Source organism: Camellia sinensis, chromosome 5 (assembly GCF_055761805.1).
Source record: "Camellia sinensis isolate YWXY chromosome 5, ASM5576180v1, whole genome shotgun sequence".
Lineage (NCBI taxonomy): Eukaryota > Viridiplantae > Streptophyta > Magnoliopsida > Ericales > Theaceae > Camellia > Camellia sinensis.
The window spans coordinates 211,734,233-211,760,639 of record NC_138965.1 but is presented as its reverse complement, the minus strand read 5'-3'; positions in this window follow the sequence as shown (position 1 = coordinate 211,760,639).

The window sequence follows — 26,407 nt, the reverse complement described above, 5'->3', positions numbered from 1 at the left end:
ACTTAAGTTCACATTAGGGAGCAAAGAGTTGGAAAATGGTTTTTAACACTTGTTGAAATTTGAGAAAAATTTACAAGTTGAAGTTAAACTGAGATCATGTTTAACACTTGTTGAAATTTGAGAAAAATTTACAAGTTAAAATTAAACCGAGATCATGTTTAACACTTGTTGAAATTTGTGAAAAATTTACAAGTTGAAGTTAAACCAAGATCATGTCAAGCACTTGTTGAAATTTGTGAAAAAATTTACAAATAAAGGCCAAGGTTGTATTAAAATAAGTACTTATGTACTTGACGATGTAAAACCGTTGGTGGGTATGACCGAGGTATTTCACCTCGAGAAAATTATACAGTTAAAGGTATTTCACCTCGAGAAAATTATACAGTTAAAGTGTGCATTGAAGATATGCAAAATATTCTAAGTATGGAATCATACAAGAGCAGTAAAGAGAAGACAAAGATGCAAGCATTCAGGAAAGGAAGTTTTATTAACATTCAAAAGATGACATGTCGGCCAAAGTTTACAATTGTTCCAAAAAGAAGAAAAACGAAAGTACAAAAAACAAAGGAAAAGGATATCAAAATTAAGACTCTTCGACAACACCAGATGGTTGGGTTTGAAGTTCAGAAGACTGTTGGGAGGACATCTCGGCAGACTTCTCAGCCGCGAGCTCGGCATCTATTTCTTGAAGGGTTTGATCGAGGCTCTTGTCGGCGAGAGGCACATCCGATGATGCCTTCTCAAGAGTAGCATCCTTGGGAACCTCCTCACCCTCCTCATCTTGAGTCAAGTCCAGGACTTGCTTATTTGGAGTAGAGGACTTGGCCCCAGCAGCTTCTTTTGACTTCCTCACCAAAGCTTCCTCCTCAGACTCAAAATCGTCGTCGGATTGGCTTGGAGTTGAAGGGAATGGCAGGGCGAGGACGTCGGTGTTCCTGAGGGGGGAGTCCTCGGGGATTTTAAGCTTTTTCAGCAAAGTCATCCAACCAAGGGTGAAACCCTTGTTGCATGCCTGCTTTACCTGTTTCTCGTAGTCCGCCGTGACATCGGCCACCCCCTCACTATAACCCTTCTCATCGGCGGCCTTGAGCTCAGCATCGTTTGTGGCCAAGACATCCTGCAGCTCTTTCTAGGCCTCGGCCGTCTTTTCTTCGGCCTCTTTTTTCTAGGCCTCAAGAACTTTGTTAATGGCCTCAGCGACATCCGTTTTTTCTTCGGCATCATCCTTAGCTTTGACAGCAGCCTTGGCCTAGTCTGCCAAAGTCTTCATTTTTTATTGCAAGTTTTTATTGGTCTTCTGCAAACTAGCAGCCTCCCTAGTCTTGTCGGTCAACGCCTTCCTTGTCTCAAAAGATTACATTGAGAAGGAGTGGACGCGCTGGATTGCCTGAAGACAAATGGACAGAGCAGAAGTTATTAGAAAAATTTTCTAAGTATAAAAAAGAAAGAAAGATACCAAGAGTGAAACAGAACGCTGGAGCATCATAGGAAAGTTTTCATACTCGCTCATCTCGGCGTTTCGGTCAAGATCTCCAAGAATGAGCAAAGTTGTGCTAAGGGCAACAATGACATTAACATCATCGGCATTATCATCAACTTTGACCGGCCTATCCTCCAAAGTAATGGGTGGAGCCCAGGGGGCATCAGACTTCATGGAGCCTGAAGCTGTTGCAGATTCGGACCTCGGCCTCTTTGACCGGGTGGATTCGGAAGGTTGGGCCTCGGCGGGCCTCTTCTCGGCAGCAGAAGGGGTTTTCTCGCTCGAAGCCAATTTGGAAATTGGCAAGGTGTCCTCAGTATCAACCTGAGTCACCGTTGCCTTTGCCTGAGCCTTCTTTAGCCTTTTTTGTTTTGGCTTTAGAGGCTGAGTTGATGTTGGTTGAGCGTCTATGGAAGAAGGGATGTTGGCCAAGAGGTCTTTAGCGACTGCTTTCTGGCGACCCATCTCAACAGCAAAAACAGTTTGTTACCGGCATTGGCGTTGAGATGGTGGGATCAGATATGGAGCCAAGGTTGACGGCTGCTCTGCTGGATCTAAGGTTAACCCTTGATCTAGCCGAGATGAGGACGCTATTGGTGGAGTTGTGGTCGAAGGGGGAGAATGGTTTTTCTTTCTCTTTGGGACGTCGGGGAGTACCGACTTATAGGTCGGGATAAAATTAAGCAGTAAAGGAGCTCTTTGCAGGTGGGCAGGCAAATCCAATAGCCTCTTCAAATCCTTACTGGGAAAGAAGGACTAGCGAAAATCTTTCGATGGTTGAGGAAGAGCTGCAAGAAAAACAGATGTTAGAACATATGGAAAGAAAAAAATATTAAAAGCTTGAAAAAAATAGTACTGGGCTCTTACAATTACCCTCTACAAATATTGTTCGGCTGAGAGGGTACAGGTGAAGGTCGTCATCTGGAGCAAACTCCTAGTTGCCCGAGACAATGAAATAATCATCCCTGGCTCCCTTGTTGGAGTCTGGGAGGTTGGCTACCAGTTTGTATTTAGTAGACCTCGGTTTGAGGTAATAGACATAGTCTTTCTCTAATTTGAGGCCACACATGGTGTAGCAATATTGGATGTCGGCTAAGGTCACCCTAGCATTTTCTCGACGTGCTAAGGCTATGATAGCGTTAATGACTCTGTATGAGTTAATGGCTAACTGCATCGGGTTAAGCTTGTAATAATGGAGGACTTCTCAAAAAAGGATGTCTAGTAAAAACCTGAGTCCACACTCAATAAAGATAACAACAGGGAAAGGCATGAGGTTTACATCGGGCATGATGGAGTCATTTTCCCTGGCTAACCTCAGATGAACGTCAGCCGGAATGTCAAACTCCAGCCTGAAATGCTCTAATTTGGTCGGGGTATCTACCCTATGCTTCCACATACCCATGATGTCAGCTTAACTAGAGGAGATGGATTTCAGAAGGGAGTGTTTTGGACGGTTTTAGGGATCTCGGCTAAAGCCTAAAAATACACAGAATCTGTGGGGAATCGTTTTAGTTTTTCCTAAACATTTGTGGGTTCTACAATCAAAACCCAAACCTAGATCTATGGAAATAAGAATTGAAGGCACGAATCTGGAAAGGAAACAGAAAACAGAAATGTAATTCAGAGTCAAGAACAGTGATGGATCATCAAGAAACACAAAACAAAAGTTTGCGTAGGTGTGTCAGGTCAAGAACAGTGGCAAAAATCAACAAGTGTGCAAACAGTGTGAATTCAAGAAACAGATGGGACAAAAACAGAATAATAAGACAAACATGTAGTGGAAAACAAGATACAAGTTGAAATATCAAAGATATGAGCAAGATTACAGAGGCAGAGCAGTGGAGTTCAGTAAAACAAAAAAGAAACTGAAACAAGAAGTTAAATCGGGAAGAAACGGTAACTCACCGAAGAAAAGAAGCCAGAGTTGAGTTCGTCGAAGTCAGACGAGCAAAAGCGACGGAAAAGACTAGCAAGGGCCTCGCCGGATGGGGTGAATGACAGTGGTAGCAGAGCTTGAAAGCTTGGAACAATTGAGGATTTGAGAAAGTAAGAGAGAGAGAGAGAGTTTGAACAAAAATGATGATAAGTGAAAAAATGAGGAAAGAGGAAACGAGTTTTGTCAAAAACTTGAAAAGGCGGTAAAATGCAATTAAATGTGCCTAGAATGACGTATCTGACAGACGGCGCACTCAGGGGCAAAACAATTTGAATAGCGCGTATCAGACACAGTCTAGTAGGAGACAGACGCGTGGAAGAAACGGTGAACTGTTGTGCGTGACAGCTCATATGCGTGATAAAACTCTTGGATTTTTTGATTTCATGGAGCCGTACCTCAGCTTGGAGGATAATCTCGGCTGAGAAACTCGAAACAAACTTGGTTAATGGATCTGAGGCATTGATGGAGGCAGACAATGGGTCTTGGTCATACTGAGCCAACTAGTTCTTACTTTGGCAAGGAATTAAGAAGCAAGCTAAGCCGATGTGTTATAAAGAAATACTGATATAGGTTACATCACCTCAGGATGCCGACGTAATAGAACCTAGGGGACAGTTGTGGGGACATATTTTCTGATTACCAACACGTGGCCAAGGTGATGCTGACGTGTCAGCCGAGGTACCACATGTCCTGGTCGTGACACCGAGGTAATCTTGGATAGGCCGAGGTTATTTCCGAAGATATTGGAATCCGGGATAAACAGATAAGGGACAAGAGTCCTAGAATGAGGAAGGACTTCAGCCTGGATAAGGATAAAGCTCTTAGGGAGTTTATCTTTATCTATGGGAGAGTCCAAGATAAGCACTGAGCAAAAGTCCATTGAAGCTAGGCTTCTATTGGGACTAAGATTGGGTTAACTATAAAAGAAAAGCACCCACATGGGTCTAAGGTACGCAATTTATATTTTGAACAGTGAGTTAAGCACTTGATTTATCTTTGAGAGATAACTGACTTGATCGTCGAAGTGCCCCCAGGTGGACGAACCACCGCCGGAATCTCTTCTTTCCATTGCAGGTCAATAAGGCGCCATCTATTCTACCAATGCTCCCCAGCTGAATACTGAGTTAACAGTGTGGTCGGAAATTGACACACACATCTATGATTAATTATGCTTGATTAGTAATCAAGAAGAAATTCTAAATTAAATTTCATGTGCATTGCATTATTTGTGTTTATATCTGTTTGACGTAGAATGATTTGTTCATGTTTTGATTTTGATTTGCGAATTGAAGGCCTTATCGGCATCCGATTCAAAAATTGACTCGATTTATGTGTTATTTGGAATTTTTAGAACCTTATGGTAGGTCTAATTAAAATTCGATTTGGAACTATTAAATTAGATTAAGTTAATGCCCACTTATTTAACCTTAATTAATTGCACTATTACCCAAGCCCAATTAAGGCATTAGTGGACTTCTATATGCACTCATACCTTCCCTCAATTCACTCTTTTAGAGAGCTACAAATGTGAGGAAGGGAGAGAGACTAAGAGTGAGGGTGAGTTTAACAAGGGAGAAGGGGAGATTTACTAGGAGTTGTTAGCATTTGAAGAGAATTTTAAAATTCAACTTCAACACTTGGGAATTCAAGTCTCCAGGTCACGCGCCTCAAGATAAGTGAATTGCCCACTTTGCTATCTAATTGGAGCGACCAATTATCTATGAGTAATAACTCTGTAAAATTATGTTTGACTTTAATTATTTTCTAATGATATGAAGTGATCAGTTATCTGAAATGCTATGTTTTGCATGAATGAATGATTGCCCAAATTTTCTTTGAAACGTAATTGTGGTATCCTTAGCAGAGGCCCTCGCCCAGGGGACATAATACTGTGGCTTATGGTCATGAGGCCCTCGCCCGGGGGATAATACTGTGGCCTAGGCCTTCGCCCGGGGGAAACAATACCGTGGCACAGGCCCTCGCCCGGGGGAAATAACACCGTGGCCAATGTACGAGATATGTTACCCAGTACCAGAGGTTCCTTTACGGAACTTGATATGCTTGACCAAAGAGACATGATTATGCTAACGGATGTACCACATATGATTTGAATATGGTTAAGATTATGATTTTGTTTATGTCATCTGAACATGATTCTGATTTCCTATGAGATTTGAAATATGTTATGGGCATGATTCATTAAAGTCTTTACTCTGTTATTATTCACTGGGTTTTAACTCACTATTTATATTATGTATGTAGGTGAGCAGGCACGTGACCAGGCCCAGAGTGGACGGCCTATGTTTCAGCTTTTGTTAGCCAATCTTTGTGCCTCCCGAGGAGGTTCCGAATGAAGTCAAGATTCGTGGCTGCTTTTGTAATCATATTATAGTTTGTTTGTTGTTAAGTTTTGGACAAGATTTCGGACATTATGCTACTAGGGGTGATATGTAATAGTTTTGTCTCTCAACATCACTTATAAGTTTATAAAAGTTTTAAAATATGCGTCTCATGTATGTCTTCACAGTTCAATGGACTTTGTATGTTTCGTATATTTGTTTTCGCGGCCCCTAACTATATGTTATTATGTCAAGAGGCCTTCGGTAATCCAAGGATTACTAGCTCGTTACGCACTAAACCTATAAGGGTGGGTTTGGGTCGTGACAGTAATGAACCCCCTAAGGGATTAAACCATTAGGTGTAGCATCTCCATTTCACACTTAGGCAAACAAGTGGTTTCAAAGCAAAACCAAAAGTGAACAATTGAGGGGGGTTGCAGAGATTGATAAGTGCTGGAAATGAATGATAAAATCACTAAAACATGCAAACAACTCAAACCAATGATGGTTAAAGGCTTAAAACACCAAGTTGGTGAAGGAATTAACACTAAAACCATGCCATGCAAGGCTCAAATGAATCAAATAACCAAAAATAGAGGCAAAACAATCCTAAATATCGTTTAAAACATGCTAGACCCAATTCACGAAAAGCCAAAACATTAAGCTAATGCATGGGATTGCACTACAACTATGCAAAGCAAAACTCAAACAAACCAACTAGCCCAAAACAGAGCTAAAACAGGTTATTTCAGAGGTTAAAACATGTTGGACATGAGCTAAGTTAAGCTAGAAGAACATGCTAACATGTGAAGCTAACTAGGCATGCAAATAAGACACAAGGAGAGGAGGCTAACCCCTCCAAATTTAGACTTCAAAGTAAGTTTTTTGTCACTGAAAAACCTCTGAAATTCAGTGGTTAAAAGGTCTAAAAAAGTTTATTTGAAAGTGATGAATAAAATAACAAAAACTTTACAAGCAAGAAGGGTGAACCACCCCCTAACTAAAAAAAGGGGGTCAAACCACCACTTTTAAGCCACAAAAACAGTAAGAAAAGATGACAAAACAAGTATACAAAGCAAATATAAACAAGGCAAGTGTTATACCTTTGAAACAAAGCACAAATTGGCCAATAATCCAAGCCAAAAACCACCTTCTAGAGCTCAAAGAAGGTCCCAAGTTACCTCAAATCAAAGACTAGCAACTTTGGTTAAGGTAGTGTATGCAAAAGTGTAAAGAAAACAAGTACTTAGGCACAAAATTGTAAGAGAGAGAGAGAGAGAGAGAGAGAGAGAGAGATTTTTGCTCTGAATTTTCTAACCCTCAAAAATAGGGGAGGAACCCCTTATATATAGAAAAACATGCCTTGAGCTTAGAAACATCCTACCATACAGGTGTTGGGAGATGCAGCTCAATGTGCCAACAGTTGGCACAGCTAGCAACAAATATCTAGAAATATCTGGAAAAAGAGACTAGTGGTCGACCTGCCACACCAATGGCTGTCAAGAGCAAGCCATGGCCGACAGCCTTTGGTGGTGGCCGACAGGTCACCACAAGGTTCCAGGCACCAAGTTTTGATCCAAAACAAGGCATAGAAAGAACAAGATCTAAAGGGTCAAAGACAAGGCGTTTTGCTGAGGACTTCGGGCGCTCAAAACAAACACAAACAAACATAATCATCATATGCAGAAGTGATGACGTCCCAATCTTGAGGACGATCAAAAATGGGGTGTCTACAATAATTCAAAAAAAATAGGAGAGAAATAGTAAAAATTAATATTACGGTGAATTATATTATATCTTGAGTCACTATAATATATTTTACGTATGTTTTGACTTACCATAATTTATTTTATACAAGTTATGTTTTATAAATTATATTAATATTTCAATTACGTAGGTTATTTTCTAAACTCTATTTATTTAAAATGAAACCCATGAATATGTTTGTTTAAATTTTAAAAAGTATTTGGCAATGACTTTATAAACAATTATGTTTTGTAAGTACCACTACGGGAGTCTCATGCCTTGGGGGACTTAAATAACCATTGACTTTTGTTTGGCCACTTGATGGTCTTCTGTTTGTCATGGATCCATTGACCTCTGTTCTGACTGTCACTCATGTGACTTCTGTTCTGTGTCGTGGTTATGGTTATTTATTTATATAATTTCCGTATTTCAGTTTCTATCACTTTAATTTGTCTATTCAAATTAAGTTATGTAAATGTTTTATCTTGACTAACTATCCATGGTTATTTTGTGTTTCTTATACTCTTGATATAATATTTCTCACTCTGCTGTGTATTTATAGATGTTACCCTTTCAGGTAACGAGTTGTAAGGGAGACACATGACTTCACGTAGTGGAACCCGCACGAGAATTTGATGTTGAACAATTATTTTGTCTTTCTCTTCTTTTTTTTCCTTTTATTTATTTTATTTTTGCTCCCTTTTATTTTTACTCAGGGTCGGTCACTGAATAATAAAATAATAAAAACCCTATAATTATATTTCCTCTTATTAAAATAGTAAAATGAAGTAAATTTTTTGTTTAATTATTTTTATTTCTTTTTGCCTCCGTCTGCGCCATTTAATTTGCCACGATTAGAATAAAATAGTGAGTTATGATTCCAACCCTAAACCCCTGGGATTTAATCGTGACACTAGAGGGAATCCACCTCTAATATTAAACACATCACCACACACTACTCTGAAATTTTCAATGGACTTCCAAGTGAGATCCCCAACTCATTCCTTTCCTCTATTCTCTTCCATTTGTCCAGACCAAAGCACCATAACAAGAGCTCAATCTCCCCAAGAGATTGCCATTCAAATCCACAGATTTTACTTGATAAACCCACCACAGCCGCCGCTTCAAGCCCACCATCGCACGTCAAACCACCAGATCTGCAAACCCATTTGGGTTTGATTTCAAAAATCAATTCTAAAGATCTGATTTCAAACCCAGTTGTGTGTATATGCCTCCGTTTGGGAAGTGGGTTGGCTTTTTGGCTTTTTTGGCTATTTTAGCCTGGGCTAAAAAGCTTGGTTTGGGAAGGGCTTTTTGGCTTTTTGGCTTTTTTGACTTTTTTTGTGAGAGAAGAGTGTAATGATTATGAGTTGGATGTGATGTTTTGTTTGTTATGGCTAAAATAGCTTTTTTTGTTTTTTGTGTCTAAAATAGTCAAAAAAGCCCAAAAATTATCAAAATAATGTTTTGAGAAAAGATATATGAAAAAAAATTAGAATTAAAGAGTAAAGTTAACAATAATTTCAATTATATAGAAAATATATAAAAAAAGAAATACAATATTTATAAAATATATTCACATATTAAAAAATGATACATGACGAATCTATAGAAAATCTAACTTTGGTGGCATGAGACTAAGGCCTCGTTTGGGAACTAACATATTTAGTCAAAAAGTCAACAATCCATACCAAAAAATCAAAAAATTCCCTTTTCTCTTTACTTTTTACAAATCTTTTCGTAAAAAACTAAAAAATCATCCCAAACATATTAGTTTTTTTTAACTCATATTTTAGTCAAATAGCCAAAAAGTTACTAAATTAGTCTCGTTTGGGAACAGGCTTTTTTAGTAACTTTTTGGCTAAAATGTGATGTAAAAAAAACTAGTATGTTTGGAATGACTTTTTGACTTTTTACGAAAAGATATGCAAAAAGTAAAGAGAAAATGAAATCTTTGACTTTTTTGTATGATTTATTAATTTTTTGATTTTTTTAATAACTTTTTGAATTTTTAATTAAAAGGGACACTTGTCAAACGATAATATAATTGCATATCCTGCAAGAAAATATATAATATGCAAACCAAATTAGTATTATTTGATTTATTATGCAAAAATTAAAATAAAAACTTACGTCAATCAAATGAGAAAAAGATGTAAAGAACTTTTGTGCTTTAAAGAACTGTTGTTTTTTTGTTTATACAATTGATTGATTTTATTGATTGATCGCTTTATGTATGAAAACAATGAATGTAAATATCATTGAACCTTTTTTAAAAAGAAAATTAAAAATTAAAAAAATTATATTTTGACATGGAGTTACGTTATCTAAAATCAGATGTCTAGATCAATAATCTATTAAAATTATTTTAATCTAATTTTAGACATATATCTATGAGAATATTAAACTACATATGGTAAGAAACAAATAGTGAATTGATCTTCTTCATGTTATAACCGTAAAGGTATTTTATGATTCTTTAGAGTGATAAATTGTTATGTGTAATAAATAAATTTAAAAAAGGAAAAATAGGAGCAGAAAACAAAAGTTTCAATTTATAAAAAGGAAAAAAAATCAAATATTCCACATTTTTAAAGACCCAAAAAAAAAAACAGTGAATTGTAGTAACAAAAGTTTCAATTTATAAAAAGGAAAAAAAAAATCAAATAATCTACATTTTTGAAGACCAAAGGAAAAACCTAAAAGAAAAAAAAAAAAAAAAAGGGAAGAAACAAACAGTGAATTGAAGAAACAAAAGTTTCAGTTTATAAAAATGAAAAAAATCAAATAATCCACATTTTTAATGACCCAAAAAAAAAAGAAGAAGAAACAAAAGTTGAAACAGTGAATCAAAGACGAAAAAAATAGTTGAAAAGGTGAGTAAATAGTTTCATCTTGTAAAAAAAAAAATTCCAAATGATGAATGGAAATAGCAAATAGTGAGTGAATTGAATTGAATTTTTAAAAAAGCAAGAGTTTGACGTTGTAGAAAGGGAATCAAACAGTACATTTAAGAAATAAAAATTTCAATTTATAAAAAAAAAAAATCAAATAATCCACATTTTTAAAGACCAAATAAAAACGCACCCAAAAAAAAAGGAAAAAAGAAAAAGAAGAAACAAAATTTTCAATTTATAAAAAGGGAAAAAAACAAATAATCCACATTTTTAAAGACCAAACAAAAAAAGAAGAAACAAAAGTTGATGCAGTGAAATGAAGACAAAAAAAAAAAAAAATAGTTGAAACAGTGAGTGAATAGTTTCATCTTGTAGAAAGGAAAAACAAATAAAAAAAATAAACTTCCAAACAATGAATTGAATTAGCAAATAGTGAGTGAATTGATGATGAATGACGAAACAGTGAATTGAATTATTTTATTTTTTTTGAAAAGAAAAGAAGCAAGAGTTTGAATACTACAACATATAAGAGTTTTAAAGATCAAATGTTTTGATTTTTAAAAATTAAAATTTTATTGTAAAAGACATTTAGAGATCAATTTCTATCATTATGAAAATAGTTGCTAAATTGTCATTCCGAAAAGTCAAAAATAAGGATTTTAGCTACAAAATTTTGAAAATGTCACTAATAAATAGACTTTTAAAGACAAAATAATTTAGTCTCAAAATAGTTTATTTTTTGAGATAAAACATTTGGTTACAAAAGGATAATAATTCATCACTAATATCTAATTTTCGTTGCTAAAAATATATTAACGATACTTTTGAAAACAAAAATATTTGGTTCCTAAAAAAAAATTTATTTCTAAATTTTGATTCCTAAAATCTTAATTTTTTTGTAGTGAACGTTGAAGAAAGGGAACCAAAATAAATAAATAAATTCCAAACAATTAATTTAATTAGCAAATAGTGAGACAACAATCTTTAGAAGAATAAGATGAAAGAATGAAACAAACCAGTGAATACTTGAAAAATTTGTGGAATAGTAAAAAGCAAACTGACCTTGCAAATATTTGAGTTTCAGAGTTTGGAACTGCTCACAGTCTGGAATTGCTGTAAATAGAGGCCAAAATATGGGGGAATTCTATTTTCACACACTTAATTAATTTAAGGTACAGATTTTTTCAATACATATATCTATTAATTTGATTATCAATTAATTTTTTCAATCTACACACTTAAATTATACATTTCACTTATAACCATTGTACACACACCCCTACCCCTCTTTCCACACACTTTTGATTAATCCTACTTTTACATTGACCCATCCATGCCCTTGAAGAAGACTTTGGTTCGAAATGAAATTTCCTCCATTGAAGACTTGCATAAAAGACTTCAATTGAACCTTCATTGAAGACCATTATAAATCCTCCAAAAATAATAAACTTTTTCCTCACACACAACTAAAATAAATAAACATTAATAGAAATAAATTAATCTCCCATAAGAATAACATTTTGAGAAAAGATCTCACCAAATCCACAAGGAAACTATGGTTCACAAGGTTGCCTTGAAAGTGAAAATGCTCTGATATATGGGCACTAAATGGTGGCCCTTATGTTCTGTTGTGTTTTGAAGACTATTGACAGAAATAAAATTTGTAGTGGGAAGAGATTAATGTGTTTTATTTGTTTTGACCACCATCGTTCTACTTTTATTGAGATTGATGTTCTACTTTTATTGAGATGGATGATCAAATCGGTCCTAATGAAAAACAATTGGAAAGATTAGGGTTTAATTTTTTTTTTAAATTCAAAATATGTGCATTAAGATTTTCTTATTTTTAAAAGATGTGTACAAAGAATTTTTTTATATAATATTATGGGTGTTGTTGATGTCTATTATAATTATTTTTATTTAAGATATAATTGTCATTAAATTAATATTTTATTAAGTGTATGCCTTCAGTTAATTAGATGGGTGGAAATAGAATTTCCCCAAAATATATGAGACATTGCCGTGAATTTACTGTTTTATCCTTTAATAACTGTCGCGAAAAGTAAATGTGTGTTGTAATTAAAAAAGGGACGCAACAGTGACTCAATCAAGGCATCACTTTACATATTAGAATATTAGTGTATGTATTGCCTAAAAAGACGGTGCACATAGTGAATATAAAATTATTAGATTAAAATATAAATTATTCTATTTGTTACTAAAAAATTTGAAGTCAAAATATGAAAAGATGTCTTGTTAGTTTTGAAAAGATTTTTTTTTTTTAACTTGAAAATATATTTAGTTGTATATTTTGAAAATGAATATTTTCCAATCAACTATTTAAAGTACAGCAAGTAACTCAATCATAAACATTTCATTTTCATTAACAAATTTTATGACTCTAAAACATAAACTTCATATCAACACAAATTAAAAATAAAAGCACATTTGTTAAGTCAAGAAAAAATTGTAAACACAAAACAAAACACACAAACCAAAGGTATTATACATTTGTTAACACTCTATAATTCAAAAAAAATTACACTAAACAATACACACCAACTAGTGCTCTGTAATTTCAAAAAATATCAAATTAAAATTAAATACCAAATAATACATACTAGTCAGTGCTCTGCAATATAAGAAAATTAAAATTGAAATGCACACCAATCAGTGCTCTGCAATATAAAAAAAAAAAAAAAATTTAACATTGAACAATGTACACCTGCTAGAGCTACTGCTCTAAGTCACATTGTAATAGTTCTTTGAAAATTATAAACTTGAAACTACGCGAGAAAAATATAGAAAAAAAAAAAATAACTTGCATATAATGTGACATGAGATTTCAAAATATACTCCCAACACAATCTGACAAAGGTTGTCGCTAAATATTAGGTATGTACCTAATCTTTCCTCTCCTAAACACACATTAGTGTACACTATTTGGGCCTTGTTTTTTTTACTCCCAATACAATTTGGCATCAAGCAAAAACCTTATACAAACTTTCAAACATAACTAATTAAGTTAATAAACAACTAGTATACCTCGACAGTTCAATATAAAGCTAGACATTGGGTCATTGAGCAATCAACAACAATTTTTGATCAATACTAAATCACTTGTAAAAAAAGTAACAACCATACATCGCAGTCAAATTTTTATTTTATTTTTTTCCAAATCATTTGTGCAACTATGAGAATTTAAAATGAATAGCAAAAGGTCAACTCATCTCTCCACTTTTCGAAGTAAAACCATTGATAGAAAAATTGATAATAAAATCTAACAAATAATGGGGAAATTGCAATTCATTGTAAGTTTTCAAAAAATTACAAATTACAAATCAATGGTAAAGTTGATCAACTTTAATAATTTAAGTGATAAAGTTTCCCATGATTTTGCAATTTTTTTTTTTTTTTGTCTTACCACTTATTTGCAATTTTTTCAAAATTAATTTCAGTAATTAAGTGTCACGGATAGAAAATACTTAATAGGTTACAATCAAGATACAAAGAAATAAAAATATAAACATCTAAGATAATCTATACAATAAAAAACATATAAAAAAAATGGCTTACTCTGCAATTTTCGTGAGCAACCTGATATTTATGCACCTGTAATGTTAGTTTTGGCCAATTAGTTTTTTATCCTATAAATTATATCAATTTATATATTTTAGAGTTAGAGAAAAAACAAAGAAAGCTGCAGAGTGATTTGTAATCCTTATTGCGTATGGTGGATTTTAATCGTTTCTCCATCATAGACGTAGGCATCTCACCGAATTATGTATATCTTATGTTTGTGCGTGTGATTGTTCTTCTCGTTGTTATTTATTGTGTGATTGAAATCAGATCATTGCATAAAAAATAAATAAATAAATAAAAACCAACATAGTAAACTCAATTTCATAAAAATAAATAAATTATAACTTAGAGTTTCTTTCTTGATCAAGTTAAATTTAAAGGACAACTTCAAAATTATGGTGTTCTTCCCCTGGAGCATTTGAATCCATGCAAAATAATAAACAAATAAAAAGAAATAAAAACCCAAAACAAATAAAAATACCTTTCGTTTTGTGCAGAAATTGGAATGAATCTAAACAATAACAAAAATTTGTAATGGGCTTTGCTCCCAAAAAAACAAAAAACAAAAATAGAGAGAGCAAAATAATGGGCTGTGCCCCAACAGTAATAAAAATTTAAGACGACTCAAACCTTAACCTCTTACAAAACAAAGCAGGGAAATTCTATTTCCACACACCTAGTTAACTTAGGGCACATATTTAATGAAATATTAATTTAATAACAATTATATCCTAAATGAAAATGACCATAATAGACATCTAGTAACATCCATTATATTATATGAAAAAATTCTTTATGCACATCTTTTAAGAACAAAAAAAATCTCAATATACACCTTTTGAATCCTAATTTTTTCATTGTTGTCACATTACTTGTTACACACTCTATACTCTTTTATTGCTTGCAAAACAATAAACATCTCTCAAATTGTTTTAATCTACAGGTTTATTCTCTATTATTTTTATCGTTTTTGTATTAGTTCAACAAATTTTGCTTGATTTTGATATGGAAGAATTGCAAATCGATAGAAATTCAAACTCAAGCAAGAAATAAACAACTCCACATTTGGATTCAGAAAAATTATGAATGCACCTATTCGGATTTATCCATGTAAAATAAACACTCGAGACAGATTTCACAAAATAGTATAGAAATTCTCAACAAAAAAAAAAAAGACAGAAATAATACCTGAAACTGCTCTGTATTTTTATTTTTAATTTTTTCTGTCTTTTTTAACAAAATCCCTTCTTTCATCTGCATTCTTCAATTATTTCTTTCTTTTACTCATTATTCTTTATTTTTTCTTCACCCTTTTATTTCTTTTTCCTTTTCTATTCTTTTTTTCTTGTACTCTTCTCGTAGTTTTTTTTTTTTTTTAATTAACCTTGAGTGGCCTCTGTTTTTTTTTTTTTTTCCTTTCTTTTTTTCTTTGGAATGCCAACAATGAATGCTTCTTTCCTCTTTTTATCATGCAAAGAAAGAGGGCAAGTGGATGGTTTAAAATCCCTTTTTCTTGCAAACCATAAAACCATTTTTAGCAAATTTTCATATCTTTTGGGAACATCAAATTTTGGATCGGAGTTGGAACTTAATTGGATCCCGGGAGAGGGGGGGAACATCACATTAATTGTGTGTCTTCGTCTCCAATATTTTGTTTCCCCAACGATCATTCAACAATTTATCTAAAGACCACAACTACTAGTAACGATTATTCAATGGAATCTCTTCAATGGTGTTGTCAATGGAGGTTTTCAATAGAGAAAAGTTCTTCACTACGGGTCTTCACTTTGACTGTTATTGTAACACTGTGGGTCTACAAATTTTCAAACTGTAGCAGAAGCAATGTGTGTGGAAGGAGGGACAAGTGTGAGGAAGGATGGTTGAAAAGGTGTGTATAATGGTACCAGTGAAAGGTATAATTGATACGTTTAGTATGTGAATTGAGAAAATTAATTAATAATTAAATTATAAAGTGTGTATACTAAGAAATGATATGGATTGACACAATATCAGAAAGACAATAAAAGACAATAATTCGAGACTCAATCAAAAAATTAGAGATACAGTCAATCAACAATGAAATGTAAACGGCCCAATTGATACCCAACCCTACCCCAAAGTACGATAATTGTAAGAACAAATTAAAAATTCATACTTACAAATTTATTTAACTTTTCAACTCAACACCAACCATTGATAAAGTAACCACAAATCTGTAAAACAGATCCTTCCAATGACTTGATATTTACAAATTTTAAATGGAATCACTTCCATGGAAAAAGAAGTATAAATATTGTAAAGCTTCCTATCAATTAAACAATCAATCAAGAAAAACAAAAACACAGATCTATACATACATACATGAACCCTGAGATGAGTGTAAAATACCTATCAATTAAACAATCAACCAACAAAAACAAAAACAAAAACAAAGATCTATACATACATACATACACGAACCTTAGGCAATCGAAGAAATGTGAGACTTTGAGAGAAACCAGAGTTTGGTTATTATAGCGATTCCGGTTTTTCCTATCACGTATTGTGTTCCAGATTCGGGTCTAGTAGTTGTATGTTGTTGTTTTATTTTTGTTTCCATCCTTAAATTCTTTGTATTTGAGTTGTGGGATGTGTTGGTTGGATTTGGGACAGATTGGCTGTGAGTTGAAATAAATGGTTGCTATCCAGATTTTGGTTTCTTCGCTCGAGCAAGGCTTTTGTCGCTCGAGCGAGCATTGGGTTTTAGTTCCTTCGCTCGAGCAAGATTTGTGTGGTGTGTCTCTTCGCTCAAGAGAGCATTCTTGCGCTTGAGCGTGCATCTGCGTCTTGAAAAAACCTGAAGGTTGGTATTCTTTGCTCGAGCGAGCGAGCTCTATGTTTTGTGTTCCTTCGCTCGAGTGAGTACTCTTGCGCTCGAGCGTACATCTGGGTTGCAGACCTGAAGCTTTGAATTGTGCGCTCGAGCAAGGCTTCTTGAGCTCGAGCGAGGTGTTTGTTGTGTCTGGTCGCTCGTGCGACCACTTCTTCGCTCGAGCGAGCCTCGAATATATCAGTTGGCAACAGCGTGTTATTTATCACTTTTCGTTATCTTTTTTCATCCAAACCCTAACCCGGCTGTCGCTCTCTCTAAAGAACCCCTTCTCTCTACAAAAGCTCTTGATCTAGAGTGTCTCAACCCTATTCCCTTTGTTAAAAAGGTAGAGTTTCGTGTGGGCTATCATTCAATCCGAAAAGTTGGACTTTGAAGCATCTTGTGTTTTTCTCCTCATCTCCTTTGAGCTTCTCCATTTGAGGTAGGGGTAATCTACTCCTTTCTATGAGTTTTAACATAAATGTTGGGCATTTGTATAAATGTAGAGGTTTTGAAAGTTTTGAAAAGTTAGGGTTTGATTTGAAATCATAAAAAATGGTGTCTTGGTTTTGAACTCTATTGTGAATGTGAGGTCTTGAAATGGGGTTATGGGTGTACAATTGATGAAATTGAGCCTTAGATGTGTTATTTGAGAAAGAGGAAAAAATGTCCTAATTGGGATTAAATAAATTATTTGTTAAAATAATGAAATTAATTATGGGAATACACAATTGAGTTGGAAATGATAAAATTGGGAGATAATGTAACCAATTGGTATAGTTGGATTGAAAATCGCTTACCTACAGAAAATGTGTTAATTTATCTATTTGATAAATTTTATTATCTGTTTAGAAATAACTGTTTTGAGCTATCGGTGGAGGATAGCTATGATTGTTGTAGAACTGTATGACAATTAGGTAAACTAACACTAATCAATTGAAATATATCATTGAATATGACAGTTGGATTAACACATTTAATATGTGCTTTAATTGATCATGTATATGATAAAGTGTTTAAATACATTGCATATGTATTTTGTTTGGGAGGAAAAATGGGATGTACTCCATGGTTTGGGAGGAGATAGGGGATGGACTCCATTGATAATTAAGTTGGCCGAAGTGTCCTGGGTGAAAGTCCTAAAATCTTAAATACGTTTGAATAACGTTGGTGATTGAAGTGTTGATAATATTAGTTGTAGTCTCATTTCAAATTGTTGATAATTGAAGTGCTGATAACGTGAGTTGTAGTCTCATTTTGAATTGTTGATGAATTGAAGTGTTGTCTTTGTGAGTTGTAGTCTCATTTGAATTACTTGGATGAATGAACCATGTCAATAAAGTGAATTGAAAATAGAAATGAAACCGGCTGGAAAGACGAATAACAACGTGGATAAGTTATAGAAATGGTGTAAATCAATGTACATGTGTTGAACATTTAACTGATGCTAATGTTTTAGTTATTTCTTATAATTGGTTTAGCATATCTCTACTGGGTTTTGGCTCACCCTATATGGGATATCATTTTTAGGTACAGGACACATGCTGCTTCCAAGGACCTAGCTTGGGTGGTTTAGAGGCAACAGGCTTCTTTTGTTGATATTTCTTTTGTGTTACATGTTTTTATTTCCAAGTCGAGTTCTTTAATTGTAAAGGACTTTTGACCCTCTTGTATTGTAACCAAGTGTTGACTTGAAAAGTTGTAAACCCGTAGGGCATTTACTTTCGTTGTCAACATGTAACATCTTTTGTGGAAAACACTCTGATGAATGAATATATTTTATTTTTCTCATGTCCATGGATATTATGAATGATTGATTTATGCTTCTTTTTTTTTAAGGGCGTTACAGTTATAGAGCTTTACATCTTTAGGATGCAAAGTTTTTTTTCGCTACTAAGATGCTAATTGAGAGCTGAATTTCTTCCCCAATAGTCGACGAACATCACTGTAGACACCCCATTTTTGACCGACCTTAAGACTCAGACGTCACCGATTAAGCGCTTGGTGATGTTGCATAATGTGCTTGTTCAGAAGTTTCAGAGTCGCGGCTGTGAGCCCTGCCTCCGGGCTTCCGAACCCTTTTCTGTGCCTTGTCTCGGTTTGCGAACCAGACTCGGTTTTCTCTGTTTCTTTTCCTAAAGGGAGGGAGAGGTCCTGTAGACCATCTCTCAATGTCCGTAGGCTACATTTTGTGGCCGTAGGCCATTTTGCCCATTTCGGAGTCCGGTTCCCGGTTTTCGGAGCCGTCAGGCCGTGTGCCTCGGTTCGGGACCACCTAACCATCTCCTATTGCTCTGATTTTTGGCATACATCCTATTTCATCCATTTTGAGGGACACTGGGGGCTGAGAAACCCACTTCGAGGTCGAACGCAATTTTCGGTGCTTAACAGCCCATTTCCGGGACCCCGAACTGCGTGTTTTGGCTCCGGAACATTCGTTTTGCAACGGTTTTCGCTCATTTTTGGCAGGTACCTCTGTTTTATCACAGGGAAGGTCACTGAAGGGTGGGAGGCCAGCAATTGTTGCAGCAGCCAGTTATCTCTCCTCCCGAGCCTCCCGGCGCCCGTTTTTCCAACTTCCGGGCTAATGTTGAATACCTTAGAGCTAGCGTTGCCAACTTTCAACCACATATCTGTGATCTACACACCTGAGAGGCCCCTAAAAGTTCATGGCCGGCCATTAAGGTCACCTGACCCTTTTGACCCCTTTCTTCCGGGCTAATGTTGAACCCCTTGGACCCTTTTTCTCGAACTTTGAACCACACATCTGTGATGTACACACCTGAGAGGCCCCTAAAAGTTCATGGCCGGCCATTAAGGTCACTTGACCCTTTTGAACCCCTCTTTCCGAGCCATTGTTGAACCCCTTGGGCCCACTTTCTTGGAATTTCAATTACATGGTTGTGTTGTACACACATATGCCTACCTCCCCAATGCATGGCCGGCCAGAAAAGATGGTTGACCCTTTTGACCCCTAGCCGGCCGGCTAGGGGGTGTGGCCGGCCGGCCACCTCCAGCCAAAGTGAGCGGCCGGCCGTGCTCTCCTCACTGTTCCCCTTCCAGCTGTGAGGCAATATCCCCCAGATATTTTCTGTATCCGGGGGATATTTTGGGAGAGAGTTTTGCTCTCCTTTGCACCCCCCTTTTACACCCCCTTTCTTGACTTTATAACCAGCTGAAGACCTTCTTCTAGGGGGTTAGAAAATTTGATCTTAAGAGCTCCATAGCCAACTCCATCTTCATCTTCTTCAATTCTTCAAAAACCCTAAGTCCATTAACCTCCATTCCTTCTACACCACCAAGCTCTACCACCACTATCTCATTTCCAGCAGCTAGGAAGGGTTCTTGAAGGCCAAAGGAGCAGCAAATCCATCCAAGAAGCAACCAAAGTCTAGATCTTCAAGGGTAAGTTACACTTTTACCCTTTTGACCCTTTTTCTTAATCAATATGTAAGCCATGCATGCTTTTTGTGTTGAGCTTCGGCCCTAACTGAAAAGGGCCATATTTTGAGCTCATCTTCACTTCTCATCAAGGGCTCAACCCTGTTTGAGTCCTCCATAATACACTTGCTTCATTGACCATGTTGTATGTCATGATTTTGTATGCTATTTTTGACCTATGAGCAATTTATTTTCAAGCATGTTGTAAACTGATTTAAGGCTTATTTTGAGCCCCTCTTCAACATTGGAGAAGGGCTCAACATTGTTTGGTGTTTCCATATGTCACTTGTAGTTCAATCCCTTGTTTGGCCTCATTTTTGCATGAGTTGATAGCCCTCTTGGTTTCTGTTTTTTAGACCTTGGTCCGAACTAAAAGAGGCCTTATTTTGACCTATACTTCATGTTTCATTCACACTCTTTTTCTGTTTGATGATTATTTTATACACTTCATGTTATAGCACCTTTTAGGCCTTACTTTGCATCCCATTTTTAGCATATTTGTATACAGTTTTTGAGGCTGCCATATACTGTAAATGTTCATATTTTTGGTCTATCTTCATTGTTGTAGAAGGAAATTTTTCAGTTTGGGTTTAGCTTATACCACTTGCTTCATTACCCCTATCTTGGCCCCTTTTCTTGTATGCTATTTTTTCCATGATTATACTTGCTGTTTGGCCATGTTTATAACTGGAAAAGTGCTTATTTTGGGGCTGTCTAGCTTCTGTCTTTGCATTGCATGTCCATGTTGTGCATGTTTAGCATGGCTATAGGCCATTTCGGGTGCCTAATGTTGCATTTCGGGACATTTCCTTGCATTTCATGTCATTTCGCCTCATTTCGGGACTGTTTTCCCCCATATTTTAGTGCTGAAATTTCGTTAGCATGCTTGCATATCATTTTCATGTCATTTCATTGCATTTTATCACTGCCTCGGTTTGCGTGCCCGTGTGCACGCATTTCGAGGCACTCCGTTTTTATCCGACGGCATCCTATGTGAGTGCGGCTGAGGCTCACTCATGTTGGTATAAGCCCATTCGTCATTTTCATGTCATTTCATTGCATTTTATCACTGCCTCGGTTTGCGTGCCCGTGTGCACGCATTTCGAGGCACTCTGTTTTTATCCGACGGCATCCTATGTGAGTGCGGCTGAGGCTCACTCATGTTGGTATAAGCCCATTCGTCATTTTCATGTCATTTCATTGCATTTTATCACTGCCTCGGTTTGCGTGCCCGTGTGCACGCATTTCGAGGCACTCCGTTTTTATCCGACGGCATCCTATGTGAGTGCGGCTGAGGCTCACTCATGTTGGTATAAGCCCATTCGTCATTTTCATGTCATTTCATTGCATTTTATCACTGCCTCGGTTTGCGTGCCCGTGTGCACGCATTTCGAGGCACTCCGTTTTTATCCGCTGGCATCCGATGTGAGTGCGGCTGAGGCTCACTCATGTTGGTATAAGCCCATTCGTCATTTTCATCTCATTTCATTTCATTTATCATCGCCTCGGTTTGCGTGCCCGTATGCACGTACTTCGAGGCATCTCATTTTTATTTCATTTATCATCGCCTCGGTTTGCGTGCCCGTGTGCACGTACTTCGAGGCATCTCATTTTCATTTCATTTATCATCGCCTCGGTTTGCGTGCCCGTGTGCACGTACTTCGAGGCATCTCATTTTCATTTCATTTATCATCGCCTCGGTTCGCGTGCCCGTGTGCACGTACTTCGAGGCATCTCATTTTCATTTCATTTATCATCGCCTCGGTTTGCGTGCCCGTGTGCACGTACTTCGAGGCATCTCATTTTCATTTCATTTATCATCGCCTCGGTTTGCGTGCCCGTGTGCACGTACTTCGAGGCATCTCATTTTCATTTCATTTATCATCGCCTCGGTTTGCGTGCCCGTGTGCACGTACTTCGAGGCATCTCATTTTCATTTCATTTATCATCGCCTCGGTTTGCGTGCCCGTGTGCACGTACTTCGAGGCATCTCATTTTCATTTCATTTATCATCGCCTCAGTTTGCGTGCCCGTGTGCACGTACTTCGAGGCATCTCATTTTCATTTCATTTATCATCGCCTCGGTTTGCGTACCCGTGTGCACGTACTTCGAGGCATCTCATTTTCATTTCATTTATCATCGCCTCGGTTTGCGTGCCCGTGTGCACGTACTTCGAGGCATCTCATTTTCATTTCATTTATCATCGCCTCGGTTTGCGTGCCCGTGTGCACGTACTTCGAGGCATCTCATTTTCATTTCATTTATCATCGCCTCGGTTTGCGTGCCCGTGTGCACGTACTTCGAGGCATCTCATTTTCATTTCATTTATCATCGCCTCGGTTTGCGTGCCCGTGTGCACGTACTTCGAGGCATCTCATTTTCATTTCATTTATCATCGCCTCGGTTTGCGTGCCCGTGTGCACGTACTTCGAGGCATCTCATTTTCATTTCATTTATCATCGCCTCGGTTTGCGTGCCCGTGTGCACGTACTTCGAGGCATCTCATTTTCATTTCATTTATCATCGCCTCGGTTTGCGTGCCCGTGTGCACGTACTTCGAGGCATCTCATTTTCATTTCATTTATCATCGCCTCGGTTTGCGTGCCCGTGTGCACGTACTTCGAGGCATCTCATTTTCATTTCATTTATCATCGCCTCGGTTTGCGTGCCCGTGTGCACGTACTTCGAGGCATCTCATTTTCATTTCATTTATCATCGCCTCGGTTTGCGTGCCCGTGTGCACGTACTTCGAGGCATCTCATTTTCATTGTATCTGTCACCGCCTCGGTTTGCGTGCCCGCGTGCACGCGTTTCGAGGCATCTCATTTTCAGCATTCCGTCATTTTCTCGGTTTGCGTGCCCGTGTGCACGCACTTCGAGGCATCTCATTTCCATAGCATTCTGTATGTTAGGATTATATCTCAGTTGCATTTCATGCATATCATGCATATTGCATCGTGTCCGGAATAGGGGTTAGTCCGGGCACAGGAAACGAGGTACATTTCGTACTCCGAGTGACGGAATGTGTCTCAATTCCCCAGGCACCGACACTCCGGATTATCCATGATGGAGTTAGGTTTTAGCTGTAGTTTCATGTGCATTCATCCTATATTGAGTTGTGCATTTCGACTCCTCGGCCATCATGCCTCGGTATGCGTGATTGGTGGCACGAAGATCGAGACATGCATATATCTGTGCAAATACATTGCTATGCTCCTCTCCTGCTCTCTGTTGCAGCAAAATCAGGAATCAGCAACATTTTGCAAATTGGCACGCATTTCAAGAACAGTTGTAAACAGAGGCTAATTGGGGCATTCCGGTGGATTTCCGCGCAAGACAATCCGGACATGCATCATCCATCAGGAGCAAGACAGTCCCTGGCTTGCACGCCAGTTTTATTTGCTTTCTTAGTTAATTCATTAATTAATTAGAATTTTGTAATATTTTGGACTGTAATATTCTTTTATTCGGGACTGTAATATTGGGACTGTATATTTATTCGGACCCTCTGCGCGAGGGCCACAATTGTAATAAGTGTGCGTGAGTGTGTTGTATGTCTTCCAACCCCATGTCTTTCTCCCTTTTATTTATCCGCTTACGATGGTTAGATTAGGGCATATTTAAATTAGCATACAGTATGACAGCATGTTTGCATCATTCATCTGTATTGCATGCACCGGGCTCGGCGCACCATACTAACTGCATTGTACTTTCAATTCCAAATTGAATACATGGTAGTTGTAGCATTTCATATACCATCTTAGAATAGCCGAGCCTGCTATAGTTGCATTTTGCATGTGTTGCATTAGGCATTTCTGTATACTTAAGATCATGCATAATTTCTAATGTAGTTTCTATTTTGGCTTGGAGTACTCGGTGAGTTTTATGCTTTAGCATCCTTGCATGCGTGTGAGTGACTGCCATGATAGCATGCTTACCATGAGGCTATGTGCTTACATGACATATCTGCCTGAATGCCTGTGGGTGAAGGTTGGGTTATCTGGATTGGAATAAATCATCAAATGTGTGTTTTAAGCCCACTAGATAGTGGCAAAACCATCTTTACTAAGCCCACCCGAGGGTGGCAAAATTTGCTTTTTAAGCCTACTTGCGAGTAGCAAACCATCTTTCAAAAAAAACAAACATAAAATGTTTTGTTCCAATTCTGACGATCCAGTCTATATTTGTATGCTGTGCGCATCACATAGTAACCTAGGCTAATAAACCGGAATAAGAACTCACAATGTTTTCAAAAATCGATATCATGGTTAGTAGAGGCCGGTCTATGACCGGGCGAGCGGGGGTGCTCACGAAGTGACCTTCCCCAATCGTACCCAAGTTCCCGAGCCGAGGCAACTTTGGTGATGACGGACACGTGGCCTTTCGGCACCGAGTCAGGGTTTCCTAAATTTCCCAAAATAAAATATTTAGGTGGCGACTCTGTATCTGGCAAAGCAGTCCATGTTTGGCACTTCTTTCGAAAATCTGTTTTCTCAAAACGATTTGCCGGATTTGGACTCTTTGGTTCAGACTTAGAACCGTGACTAATGAAAGTCGAGTCCGAGCTGTAGCGAGGTCCCCCCGCGGGCGTGTTACAGTTTCTGGCGACTCTGCTGGGGATTTAGAGAACTTGACTCGAACTCATGATATCTGTTTTTGACTACACTTGCGTGTTTCTTTGCATTGCATTTGCATTGGTGCGCCTAGGACACCGTGTTTGCCATCTGCTATTCCTGAACGGTTTGCTGGAGGCTTGTCTTGTCAAGGCATGACCATAAGGCTGACCGGTTGTGGGCTCTGCCAGTATGGGAACACAAACCCCGGTTTTACCGGGGCACCCTCTTTGACCATTCGGCCTAGTGCATATTCGGATCCATAGTGACTATTCCAAATTAAGACAGGTTGCTTACCCGTTTATAGGTTATTTGAAACCGCTGTGTGCATAGTGAAACCCTAGCTCCTGACAAAATAGGACAGGGAAACCTTACCCCAACATAGGGGTGTTTTGGCTCTCACTTATCTGTTATGTGCTTTAGAGTGCGTCTCTACAGGAATGCATGTATCGGTATATGAGTTTGGGCATCAGGCCTGCGGGCTTCAGTTCAAGTATCGGCAGTATCGGGTCTGCGGGCATCAGATCAGTATATGAGTTTGAGTATCGAGCCTGCGGGCATCAGTTCAGTATTGACAGTATCAGGCCTACGGGCATCAGTTCAGCATTGTCAACATCAGGCCTGCGGGCATCAGTTTTGTATTACGGGTATCAAGCCTGCGGACATCAGCCAGTATCTGAGGATTATTCATCTGCGGATTTCAGATTCTGTTTTAGGGGACAGTAATACAGGGATAATAACCAGTGTTTGAGGACAGTATGTTGTTCAGCTTTTTGACTGTGTGCCCGACTGCGTGTCATGCATTTTATTTTAAGCTGTTGCGCTGTCCATTTATCTGTTTATTTATTTCCTTTTCGCTTTATTTATCTTTTGCTAGGTCAGTTTTAGCACGATTGCTTCCGACCCAACAGGCATTCCCCAAGCACCTTGGACGCGAGGTCGTCGACTCCACCGATCTGAGGATCTAATCGACGGACAGCCAGTGTTCCATTCTTTACCCCCTGTTACAAGAAGGAAACAAAGGGAGCGCAGTACATCTGAATTAAGAGCACCAGAACAGTGGTATCCCCCACCAGTGGACAGTTGGACTGAGATCCCCCTTGAGACAAATCTGTCAGTAGTTCAGACAAATCAAGACAGTATGACGGCACCAACAGGAATTGAGGAGATGATGCGCCAAATGCAAGAAACTATGCAGGCCATGCAGCAAGATGCCGTTCGCCGGGATGAACTCGCTAAGCAACAGTCTGAAATTATGACCCATCAGGCTGAGCTGATTACCAGACTGCAACAGCAGAATGAGGCATCTGCTTCGCAACAAGTCCCTCCCCCGGCAAGGGCCCCATTACCTGAGAAGGCTCCTGCCGTTCATGACGTTCCTCCGAACACTCAGAATACCGTACCAACCATCCAGACTCTGCAAGAGGACACAAGTCTTCCAACGGGGCCGACTCCGCCCCCGATTCCACCACAACTGTCCAAGGTCCATACACCCAATCACCCGGACTCTCCATCCGAGCT